Source organism: Marmota flaviventris, chromosome 20 (assembly GCF_047511675.1).
Source record: "Marmota flaviventris isolate mMarFla1 chromosome 20, mMarFla1.hap1, whole genome shotgun sequence".
NCBI classification, from domain to species: Eukaryota; Metazoa; Chordata; class Mammalia; order Rodentia; family Sciuridae; genus Marmota; species Marmota flaviventris.
The window spans coordinates 16,217,875-16,231,580 of NC_092517.1; positions in this window are offsets into that span (position 1 = coordinate 16,217,875).

Consider the following 13,706-nt stretch of genomic DNA (forward strand, 5'->3'; position numbering starts at 1 on the left):
CCAAAATGAAACACCTTCAAAGTGGAGGATTTGCGACCAAAATAAGAAAGGGGAACCGTTTTGTAATGCGGAGCACAGAATACACGGTTCTCTCCTGCTGCAGCAGGTTTTCTACACAGTTAATTGCAGCCACATGTGAAGCACCGCAGGACGGCATTTTTAGCAGTGCCATCAAAGACCTGGACAAACACTTCCCATCTCTCATGCTCAGAGCAAAACCGATTAGCCCAGGAGGATAGCAACAAAAACACTGCTCTGAGAAACACTGTTTTCCAAATTTCTACTCCAAAACCCAAGCCAGAGGCCTTTCATTAGCTTGATTCTTGTAAATAACAGAAAAAAAAGTGGGTTTAAATAGAAAGAAGAATTTGTTTTTTTTCAAGGAAGACATAGTTTAGGTAAAAATATTTTAGGTAAGATAAAAATATTTAGGTAATTTATAAAGAACAGAAATGTATTTCTCACAGTTCTAGAGGCTGGGAAGCCCAAGACCAAGGCACTGACACTGGTGTTAGGTGAGGGTTTCTCTCTGCTTCCAAAATGGCGCCTTGTTTCTCAGGCCTGTTCAATGGCCAGGGTGGTTCCCTCCTGATATACCCACTGTACTGGGGGACATGAAACAAAAACACCCGCGTGGGATCTGGGCCTTTCATTCACTGATCACAGTGGGGACTCAATGGAGCTGCTCCAGTGACCAGCAAACCTGTAGACAGGACTTCACAGTGGCTGTCCATGAGGTTATCTTCTTTAATGCTGACATTTCTGAAATTGGTCCCATTTTCTGGTTTATAGAAGGGTGTGTCCACAGGACAGGGCTGGGTTTTAGTTCCCCAGTATCTAGCCTCCCTTTCTAGCTGGGGATATTCTCCATGAATTATGTCTACAGAAGGCAAAAGGAGCCAGAGAGTCCTACCCAGGGGCTAAGAGATAGGCTCAGCCAGCTTGGTGTTCTTGCCCAGGGTCTTAACTCTTGAGGGAATGGCCTAAGGCTTGGTAGTCATGACAGTCCTAGAACTGTCACACTGGCAGAGATGGTGACTCAGCGCTGGGAGTCAGGAGTTTATCTATACCAGGGGGCTCTGGGTATAGACTACGCTATCTAACCTCCCAACCACTTGCTGAGTCTGGTTTTCTAGTCTTCTCATCTGTTCTTCAGCTACCCAGTACATTCCCAATAAACTCCATTTCCACTTATATTAACCAGATACAGTTTCTGTTGTCTATAACCCAAACCCTGGCTTAATTTTTAAGCAATTTGCAGGCCCCCATTAAAAACCAAAATTTCCCTTGGACTCCAAGAGTTGACTTATATTAGTTTTGTTCACATATGTACATCATAAAACCAACAATAAACTCCTCAGAGGCTTGCAGCTTTAAGCCGCTATAAAACACAAACACATTTGCAAGCTAAATACAAGTAACACTACCAAATCTGCACTGTTGAAATGAACATTAACTCTATATGACAGATGATGCTGGTCTGTGAAACTAAATAGCTATTCATTATGTGGATGTGAAACTCACTGACCTGGGCTCCTGTGGCTGTATTTTTTTTTTTTTTTTAATTGCCGTGGGCCACTTGGTAACTGAGCGCTGCACCTCTCCTCTCTGTTTTGTTCATATACTTCCTGTGTACGCTTTGTCTTTAGGGCATTTGCTCTTTGCTGGGCACATCATTCATAAATGAAGACTACAATGTTCTTCTGTCATTCAGTTGGGACAATTAAAATTGTTTTACTTGATTGGGGCCAATGCAAATGCCAGGCCTGAAATCAGCTAGAAAAGTTGCCCACATGACCCAAAATTTGCTTATATCAATGCTTTAATGATAAATATTAAAAAATACTAAATTAAAAAAAAAAATCTCATAGACAGGGGCTGGGGTTGTGGCTCAGTGGTAGAGCGCTCGTCTAGCACGTGCAAGGCCCTGGGTCCGATCCTCAGCACCACATAAAAATAAATAAATAAAATAAAGGTATTGTGTCCAACTACTTCTAAAAAAAAATAAATAAATGTTTAAAAAAGATCTCATAGGCAACTCAGAAATTCCAATGACTATATTTGTAAGCTCCACTTTCAGAAATCATGTAGTTAGGTGCATAAGCTTTGGAGTTTAAAGTAAAATCCATGGTTTGGGATTTCAACTCTACCCCTTACTAGTCTTAACAATCTTGAGCCAGTTATTTTCTCTCTGAAAGTTCATTTTATTACCTGTAAATGAAAACAGGATTTATCTTGTAGTTAGGTGCATAAGCTTTGGAGTTTAAAGTAAAATCCATGGTTTGGGATTTCAACTCTACCCCTTACTAGTCTTAACAATCTTGAGCCAGTTATTTTCTCTCTGAAAGTTCATTTTATTACCTGTAAATGAAAACAGGATTTATCTTTTAGGAAAATTGTATTAAACAAGGTTCTATGTAATTGTTCAATAAATGGTACTAATTATTGTTACTGATGTCCTAGTTGACATTCAGATTTTTTTAACACCTCTGTCCAAGTCCATACAACCAGATGGTCACAGAGATGGAACAGGGACCAAGTCCTCTGAACCCTCTGAACACCATATGTGATGGTTTGAATGTGTGCCCCAAAAGTTTGTATGCTGAAAACATAATCTCCAAAATCGTATGTTAAAGGGAGGCTTTGGGAGGTATTTAGGAGGAGATGAGGTCCTGAGGATAGGGCCCCCAGGATGGTATTAGTGGCTTTATAAGAAGAGGAAAGAACTAGCCCACATCTTCTGTCTCACTGTATGATGCCTTTTGTCAGGTTATGATGCAGCAAGAAGACCACATCAGATCCCAGGCAGATGCTGGCACCATGGACTCTCCAGCCTCCAGAACCATGAGTTAAATAAACCTCTATTCTTTATAGATAATCCAGTCTCAGGTATTCAGTTATAGCAACAGAAAACAGACAAAGACACCATATGTGCTGAACAGTATAATTTTGGCCTTAAGGGCAGATGCCTTCCTTGTAAGGCTATGCTAAAAGGGAGCTACTATATCTGAGGGATTTACCCTCTGTAGGAAATAACTCCATCCTTAGGTTAATTCCATGGGTGATCCACTGAAAAAACTGATAACTTTATTCCCTTATGTGAATTATTCTGCTCACCCCCTATTACTTATAGCTGTGATTCTCAAATGAGCTCCCCTGAACTGCAGGTTATTTGTTGAAAACATAAATACAAATTCTCCAGCCCCATCCCAGATATACTAAATCAATGGTGGTGCTCCCACCATTGAAATACCATCTGCCCTGAGGTCCTTATCCGGATATGCCCTTGACCTCCAGAACTATGAGCTAAATAAACTTATTTTCTTTAATAAAGTATTCAGCCTTGAGTGTTTCATTATAGTAACTGAAAATGGACTAATACACTCCTTATGATGAATTGAGATGCCCACAGTGATCTTGAGGTGGAAGATGTGCTAAAGATGGTGGAGCAAAATGATAGCAGGAGCCTGGGACATCTTGAGGCCACTGTATCAACTCTACACCTTCATCCCTAGACTCTGGATTATATGAGGCTCAAATACATCCCTTTTGTATTAGAGATATTATTTTTCCCCCAAGGGATTAACAACGCAGCCTCTCAAAGGTAAGACTGTCTCTTATTCATCACTGAATCTACAGTGCCTGGCACAGAGTCTGACCCATAGCATATGCTTACATTTGTGGAAGAAATAAAATAAAGGATCCTTCCTTATTCTTTCTGCTTCAGGAGGAATCAGAGCGCATATGCTGAGCCTAAAATTGCTTTCCTAGAAAATCTGGAAAATCACGAGAGGCTAAAAAAAAAAGATCTTTTACACTTTATTTTAAATTTAAATGTCACAGTTGTAAGTTAGGCCAGGATAAAATTATCTTAGCATTGGATAAAAAAAATAGAAGCTAAACGAAGACGTGTGTCACACCTGCTGAAAATCCCTCAATAGTTGCTCACAGCTCTTAAAATAAATCCCAATCCCCTAATGTTTTCTGGCTTCCCATTGCTTTTGCTTTTTTTTTTTTTTTTCTGTTTTTCTATAGGCATAATTGTAGATTCACAGGTAGTTGTAATAAGTAATATAGAGAGGCCCCATGTATGTTTTCCCCAGTGGTAACATCATCTAATACTACAATACAATATCACCATCAGGACATGGAGATTAATGCAATCTACTAGTTTTACTTGGATGCATTGGTGCATATATGTTTATGCTTGCATGGGGGTACAACTATGTTTATGCTGCTATAACAAAATATTTCAGACTAAATAATTTTAAAGAACAGAAATTTACCTCTTACAGTTCTAGAGACTGGGAAGTCCAAGACCAAGGTGCTGGCTTGGTGAGAACTGCTCTCTGCTCCCAAGATGATGCCTTGTTGCTATGTCTTTGATTGGCAGAAGGCGGAAGAGCAAGAAGATTGAACTCCCTCTCTCAGGCTCATCTATGAAGGGCAGCTAATCCCATTCTTGAGGTTTCTGAATCACCCAAAAAGACCCATCTCTTTGTACTATCACCTTGGGGGTTAAGTTCCAATGACAACACACATATTTAGACCAAAGCAGTGCACACATGTGTGTGTTTAGTGCTATACCTTTTTATCATGTGTGTAGGTCCACATACCCACCTCCACACTCAGAACATAGAACATTTCCATCAATACAAGGATCCCTTGCTTTTCTGTAACCACATTCTCTTCCTTCCCATTGTGACCCTTCTCCCTATCACTGACTTCTGGTAAATACCAATCTGTTCTCCATTTGTAAAACTTTGCTATCTCAAAATGTTACAGAAATAGAGTCATATGGTATGGGAATAATTTAGGGGGATAGGTTTCCTTCTCTCAGCATAATATCTTGAAGATTCATCCAAGTTATTGTGTATTGTTGTGTATTCGTTCCTTTTATTGCTGAGCAACACATATGGGTGGACCACAGGTGGCTTCACTATTCACCAGTTGATAGACATCTGGAATATTTATAGTTTGGGGCTTTTGCAAACAAAGTTAAACATCTGTGAACAATGAACATTTGTGTACAAATTTTTATACAAGAACATATCACCGGGGTCTGGAGTTGTAGCTCAGTGGTAGAGTGCTTGCCTAGCATGTGTGAGACACTGAGTTTGATCCTTAGCATACCAAAAAAAAATAAATAAATAAAATAAAGGCATCACATCCATCTACAACTAAAAAAATTGTTTTAAAAAAAGAACATATCAAGCTGGGGTTGTGTCTCTGTGGTACAGCGCTCATCTAGCACGTGCAAGGCCCTGGATTCAATCCTCAGCACCACATAAGAATAAATAAATAAAGGTACTGTATCAAACTTCAACTAAAAATATTTTAAAAAGAAAAAGGATATATCACTTTTTAAACCTTTTGTTAGTTAACTTTCCACCTTTCAAAAATACCTGAAATAGGGGGCTGGGGTTGTGGCTCTGTGGGAGAGCACTTGCCTAGCACATGTGAGGCACTGAGCTCGATCCTTAACACCACATAACAAATAAAATAAAGGTGTGCTGACCATCTTCAACTACAAAAAAAAAAAAAAAATGTTTAAAACAATACCTGAAATAACTTATAGAAAGGAAAGATTTATTTTTGCTCATGATTTCAAGGCTTAAGTTCATGCTTCCTTGGTCCTGTTGGTTTGAACTTGTGGCTGCATAGTATATCACGGTAGGAGCACATGGTGGAGGGGGTCTATCACCTCATGCTGGCCAGGAAGTAAAAGAAAGACAGGAAGAGGGCTGGAGTCCAAAAATCCTATTTAAGGGCAAAACTTCATGAACTAACTTTCTCCCATTAGGCCCCTCCTCCTAAAGACTCTACCATCTCCCAGTAGTGCTATAGGCTAGTAACCAAGTCTTCCACACCTGGGCCTCTGGGGGACATTCAAAATCCAAACTATAGCAAAACTCTTCTTAGGGTTGAGGTGTTACCCCTCCAACAGGTCCTGCCTACTGAAGATATACGCCCAAGCAATTCACTCTCCCAACCTCCCTTGCCCTTGGGGAGCTTCATCTCTACCAATCAGACACAGCCATGCAAGACTCTGTTCAGAAGCAGGCTATGCCAGGGAGCGCGCACTCCAGGGAGTCCACCTGAAGCTGGGAGAAAGCAGAGCTCCTCGGAAGCAGCAGTAGTGGTCACCAAAGCCCGTGCGTGAGCTTTTGTGTCTTGGCCAGCAGGGCAGTGGCAATGGAGTCTCTGCTGAGAGTCCTGGAGATGGTTTGGGGGGCTTTGTTTCTGGTTGCGGCCTCCATATCCCATTCTCTGGCCCTCTGGGAGATGTAAACTACCTAATATTCTTTTACAGATTTATTTTCTGGGTGAATAAAGCTCAAGAGGGTTCTGTTGTTCACAGCTAAAACCCAACCCCCCTCTCTAGGCTCATCTCCAGCCAGTCCTTCTATCAGGGCTCTGGCTACTAAACTGCTTTCAGTTCCCAAATACACCTTGCTGGCATCAGGTTCCTGTCTTCTTATGACACCTGTCACAAACTGTAAACCTGGTTTCCTCAGCATCTGTCACCCTTCCATTGGCCTTGGTATATATGTTCAATCAAGATTCCAATGAATTGATCATTTATCTTTATCTTCAGTGAGATGAACAAAGCTGTGGCTAGTCCCATCATGGTCACATGACCACCCAGAACAGTTAATTTCTTGGGTTGGAGATATAGCTCAGGATAAGAGCACATGCTTAGCCCTGGGTTCAGTTTCCAGCAAAACACACACACACACACACACACACACACTCACTCATATATACGAAAACAAAGTTTCTTCAATTATAAAATGGAATAACACTACTAAGAAAGGCACAGTTTAAAATTTAGCACCATATATATAAAAGAAGTAATCTATGACAGTCAAAAGCTGAAAACAGGTCAAATGCTCAAGTTACTTTCCATCTTAACAAAGAAAGTAACTTTGAAATGACCCAGTCTGATTTTTTGTTCTGCATTTTTAAATTTTTTTTATTTTCTTTCTTCAGCCTTTTTGTCTATAAAAACCAATGCTGCTGCTAGTTGAAAAACTCATTCTGTTTTACGAAATGGGGTGTTGCCTGATTCTAGAATGATAAGCAAAATCAGGTAAAGGGGATGTGGGTGTAGCTCAGTGATACAGCATAGTAAGGCCCTGGATTTGACCCCCAGCACCAAGAGAAGGGGGCAGGGAGGGAGAAATCTTTACATTTGTTATTATTTGTCTTTGGCAATGAACACACAATTTCAAAATTGCAAGATGAAGAGAGTTCTCTGGATGGATGGTGGTAATGATTCCCAACCAGTGAAGATACTTAATACCACTGAACTAGACACAGAAAATGGTCAAGGTGGTAAATTTTAAGTATTTAAAACTTAAACAACGAGTTTCCACTTCAAATTCACTAGAGTGGCTAAAACTAAATGAGCCTGACAATATCAAGTGTTGGCAAAAATGTGAAGTAACTGGAATTCTCACATACTCAAGCTTTGGATAAATTTTCAAAATTTTAAACATGCACTTTCCCCATGATTTGGTAATTCTACAGTAAGATATTTACCTAAGAGAAATGAAAGGTTACAAAAATGTCAGAGCATCTTTATCTATGACAGTCAAAAGCTGAAAACAGGTCAAATACTCATCAACAGATAAACAGATAAACAGATTTTAAAAATTGTGGAAGATTCCTACAATGGAATACTACTAACTTTTCTTTTTCCTTCATTTTTATACCCAAGATTATCTTCATTTTTATCTTTACAACTGAGCTACACCCAAGTTCTTTTTTTATATACTTTTTTGTTGTTGTTGATAGGCCTTTATTTTATTTATGTATTTATATGTGGTGCTGAGAATCGAATCCAGTGCCTCACACATGCCAGGCAAGTGTGCTGTCGCTGAGCCATAATCCCAGCCCTGCACCCAAGTCCTTTTTCACTTTTTATTTTGAGACAGGGTTTCACTAAGTGGCTGAGGCTGACCATGAACTTGCCATCCTCCCATCTCAGCCTCCTGAGTAGCTAGTATTGTAAGCATGTGTCACTATGCCTGGCATGAATAATACTACTAATTAATAAGAGGAATGAACTACTGACAGATACAACAATGGATGAATCTCAAAAATATCACAGGAGGCTGCTGGGCACTGTGGCACACATCTATAATCCTGTGACTCAGGAGGCTGAGGCAGGAGGATCACAAGTCCAAGGCCAGCCCCAGCAACTTAGAAAGGCCCTAAGCAATTTAGTGAGTTCCTGCTTCAAAATAAAAAAAATAAAAAGGGCAGGGGTGCTAGGGATATAGCTCAGTGGTAAAGCACCCTGGGCTCAATCACCAGTATCAAAAAAATAATAATAAAATTATACTGAGAAAACAAACAAACAAAAAAGGTTACAAAAGACCACATGCAACATGACTTCATCTATACCTAGAAATTCTAGAATAGAGGGGCTGGGGCTGTGGTTCAGTGGTTACTTACCTGGCATGTGTGAGGCACTGGGTTTGATTCTCAGCACTGCATATTAATAAATAAAATAAAGATCTATTAACAAAAAAGTGTTTTTAAAAAAAGAAATTCTAGAAAAGAGTCATTTGTCACAATAGAAATTACATCAGTGGTGTTCTGGGATAGGACTTATGAGGAACTAAATGCAATAAGACATTTAGGGACATTCTGGAAAGGTGGAAATAGTTTATCTTGACCTGTGGTCACATAAGTATATTTATTTATCAAAAATCCTTGAACTAAGCTGGGCATGGTGGTGCACACCTGTAATCCCAGCAGCTCGGGAGGCTGAGACAGGAGGATCTCAAGTTCAAATCCAGCCTCAGAAATGGAAAGGCGCTAAGCAACTCAGTGAGACGCTATCTCTAAATAAAATACAAAATAGGGCTGGGAATGTGGCTCGGTGGTTTAGTGCCCCTGAGTTCAATCCCTGGTACCCCCCCCACAAAAAAAATTCCTTGAACTGTACACTTAATATATATTTAAGTTATACTTCCAAATAGTTGAATAGCAGCTAGTGGGACACCAATGAGAAGAATCTACTCAGTATTTAAACATTACAATCCCACTATTCAGCTTGAAAATAATTAATATTTTGGGTGCTTTTTCTATGTTTATATGCAGCCATAAACCAAAGAGAAAGAAAAGGAACAGAAACTGATATTTGTGAGAACCAGAGGGTTCATCTGGATGGAGTGGTGGAGGACATAACATCTGAACCTGTGGCCACCACTCTACCATGGGAGAGCCTGGAGCTGCTGGGGAGTTCTGCTTGCCCCTCTCACTTACGTGGTCCATTTAATCCTCAAGTTAGTCGATTTTGTTGTGCTCATGTTTATAGTTGAGCTGAGAGGCTCATATTTATTAAATCACTTGTCACATGGCCAGTAAGTGGTAGAACTTGGACTTGAACCTAAATCTGTTTCCAAAGTCTATATTCTTTTGGCTACAGAGCTGGAAAGTGGAATGCTATATTTACAACCCTTGGGTCCTGGCCACCAGAGCCTGTCTCTTCTGTTTTTTAATGATTGGAGTCCCTAGAATAGTCCCTGAATTTTGTGCATCTTCAACTTACATGAAAATAAGAGTAGTGAGAAGTCCATTGTTACTGGAATTGGTGAGGACCTGCTGGGATTTCCTTCCTGAATTTTTCTTTTCTCTTTCAGCCACATACTTGTTTTTATTTACAGTGGTGTTTGTTACAGATTAATTCCATAATATGCAAAGTTAGCATGAATCAAAGCATAAATACCCAAACACAAGGTACAACCCAAAAGAGATGGAGGATGTTGGATGTGAAAAAAAAATGGAAGGGTCCATTCATGGCCACAGTAGCTTGAGATGTGGTGGATCTGCTCATTCTCATGTAGACTTCCAAAGAAATCAAAAGTCAGCTTTGGGCCGGGAGCAGTGGCACACGCCTGTCATCCCAGCTGCTGGGGAGGCTGAGACAGGGGGATCGCAAGTTCAAAGCCAGCCTCAGCAATGGTGAGGCGTTAAGCAATTCAGTGAGACTCTGTTTCTAAATAAAATACAAAATAGGGCTGGGGATGTGGCTCAGTGGTTGAGTGCCCCTGAGTTCAATTCCTGGTACCTCCCCCCCAAAAAAGTCATCTTTGGTTATTAAGACTACCATGGCCACTTAGCTACAAAACATCTCAATATGCACGTGCACGTGTATGTATGTGGGCCAAAGACTTCACAGACTGTCTCTTTCTACAAAGCTTTCTCTGTGCTGGGCAGTTTTAAAAGATTCACTTTCTAGAATCAAACCTACTTTAGGGGCAGGGCTAACCATCTAAAGTAACTGTCAGGTTGTAATTTTTACACACACTGACTGCTGCTAACAGATCTGTGACTGCTCACTTCATTCTAGTAACTGAATTCTTGTGGCTTGGGTTCACAGCTTTGCTCAATGAAATCCGTTTAAGAGTCTGGACCCCAATAAGCTAAATCCCAGTTCACCCTTATCTCACCAGATGCAATTTAGTTATATGTGTTACGATTCTTTCAACCATGTTTGAGGCCATTTTCTGTTACTATAATGAAATACCTGAGAAATGATACTCTGCAAAGAAAGGATTTTATTTAACTCACAGCTTGGGAGGCTGAAACTCCAAACAATGTGGCACAAGCTCAGTTTGACTCTGGTGAGGACTTTGTGGTGGATGGATCATGGTGGGAACCCATAAAATAAGAAGTCATCACATCACAAGACAGGGAACCAAAGGGACAAACCCTCATGAACTCTATTACTCCCTTTTGAGGGAAGTGACCCCAGTGACCAAATTAACCCCCACTAGGCCTCACCTCTTAGAGGTCCAATCATCTCTTAACATGGCCTCACTGACAACCAAGCCCCCAACAGATGAACTCTTGGGCGGAGGGGACACATCTAAACCATGGTAATCCATAAGAAGAATGTACTGATATATGGAACTGAGGCATTCATAGGGAACTGGCTCCAAATGGGGCTTGTTCCTACGGATCCCTCCTCTCACCAAGGCCCCAGTTACCTTTTCCCTCAATTCTCCCTTCTGTGGGGCCTCATTTACCTGAGAAAGATCAAAATGCACAAAACTGCTCTCTGATTTTTGTGGCAGCAAAATGACTGCCACGAGTCCAGGTTGCATATTGTTATACCACCACCTTCCAAGGAAGAATCTCTTCCGGGAATTTATAGAAGACATCTGTTGGGGTTTGGATCTGTGTTGTCCCCCAAAAGTTCAAGAGGTGAGATGGTTGGATCATGAGGGCTGTAACCTCACCAGTGGATTAATCCATTTGATGGATAAATAATTGGAATGGACCACTGGGTGGTAACTAGGCAGGTGGGGCATGGCTGGAAGTCACCCTTGAGGACTGTATCTGGCCCTGGCCCCCCCACCCCACCCCACCCCACCCCACCCCACCCCACCCCTAGCTTCCTGGTCACCCAAGCTCAGCAGCTTTCCTCGGTCAAGTCCTTCTGTCACGATATTTCTGCCTCGGAGTCAGCTGACCATGAGCTGGATCCTCTGAAACTGTAAGCCAGAATAAACAGTTCTTCCTCCAACTTGCTCTTGTCAGGTATTTGGTCTCAGTGACAAAAAGCTGATAACACAATATTTTTACTTAAAATCCTGAGAATGCATCCTGGACACCCTTGGCTTTGAACTGTTCACAAGTCAAATGCTGTAGGGGGTAAACACATCCCTGGGACGAGTCAGAGCCTGCCCTGGGTGGACAAGTCATATCAAACCTCATGACTGAGAATGGGGTGTAATAAATCCCCCAAACCACATCCAGGGCACTGGGGGTAGGAGACGATGAGGTCGACTCAGGAAGGCACCCCATGTTATTTCTTCCAGAACAGAATCCCCCAGACTTTAAACTGACCTGCTGCTATGGCTTCGATACAGTTTGAGTATGTCCCCCAGAGGTTCGTGTGGCAATGGTAAGAGGTGGGGGTACTTTTCAGCACTGGGACATATAGGAAGTCAAAACATGGGTCCTTCCCTATACTCTGGCTGTCTTCTGCTATGTGATTTCTCCCCTGCCCACTGGTTCCCACCATGATGGGATATAGTGAAAGGAGCCCTTACCAGAGCGAGTGTCATGCTCTATGGACTTTCAGCCTCTGAAACCATGATCTAAATAAACCTCTTTTCTTTATAAGTACTCAGCCTCCAGTGTTTCATTTTAGAAATGGAAAACAGACCAATACACTAGCTTCACCCCAAGGTGTTCAAGTGTGTGCTTTGTCAGTCATTCATTGCTGAAACTCCCTTCTCCCTTTGCCACTGCTGACACATCTTGAAATTCTCTAATTGTCCTTGACGTTGCCTGTCATCTGAGGATACCAAAGTGGATCATTCATTTTACACTTGCCAATTCTCAGGGGATTCTAATTTGATGGATTTGAGACTGGGGTAGGGCGTAGGCATCTGTAGGCTCACAGAGCTTCATGAGTGACTTGGATGCAGAAGCTCTGAGAGAGAACCACTGCTCTAGGCTTTGGGAGCAGCACCCTGCTCTGGTCCCTTCATTCAATCTGCAGGTGGGTGCCAGACACTCTGGTAGGTGCTGAGCATACAGAGATGAACAAGGCAGACAAGGTCATTCATTGTCCCTGTGGAGCTTGTGTTTCAGTGGGGGATGTGGAGAGAGACAAATAAGCAAATAAATATTTAAAAGGGTTCAGGCAGTGCTATGAGAGCCAAAGGAAATGCATCAGGATGAAGTGGTATTCAGGAGGCATAGAGAGCTGCCATAGATAGAGTGGCCAAGAATGGCTGCCCTATTTCACTTGCCCTATTTCACCTGCCCTTGGAGGAGCAGATCTAAAACAGGTGTCTTGGGACTGGAGTTGTGGCTCAGTAGTAGCACATTTTGGGTTCGATTCTCAGCACTGCATATAAAGAAATGAATAAAATAAAGATCCACCAACATCTAAAAAATATATAAAAATAAATAAAAATAAAACAGGTGTCTTAGTCTGTTTTCTGTTGCTATAACCAAATACTAAACTTTGGTAATTTATAAAGAACAGAAGTTTGTTTAGCTCAGGGTTCCAGAGGCCAGGGTGCAAGAGCATGGTGCTAGCGTCTGGCCAGGGCCTCATGCTGCATCACAATATGGAGAGGCAGCAAAAGCGTGCTAATGGGGTCTCTCTCCCATTAAGACTTTCACCTTCATGACCTCGCCTCCAGATAACATCGACATATGAGTTGGGGGTTATGTTTTCCACATTTGAAATTCGAGGAACAAACATATCCAAGCCATAGCAAAAAGGAAAATATTCACTGCACCCAAAGAAAGACGGAGGTTGTGGATCAGATCTGAGTCAGGATAGGAAGGGCAAGGGATGAGATAATATGGAAAGGCCAGAGTTTGCTGGGCCCTATAGGCTCAAGAAGGACTTCAAGTTTATGCTCAATGCAATGGGATGCCTCACGGTCCCCACGGTCTCCTCATCTTCCAGAATACCCTGAATACCTATGGTATTTTTTTTTTTTGTGAGCTGGTGCTTTTCACCTGCCCTCTATCTGAGGCTGTCTACCCTTCTCTTCTCATTTTACCTGAAGGGATCTTGGTTACTCTCAGTTGGCAACCCAGACTTCTCTCCTGGGCTTTGGACTCAAGTATCAAACATCTGCTAGACCCTCCAGCTGCTATGTCATGAACTCCTCAAACTTGGGCAAAGCTCTCCCACACTGTTGATCCACTCCACTCGC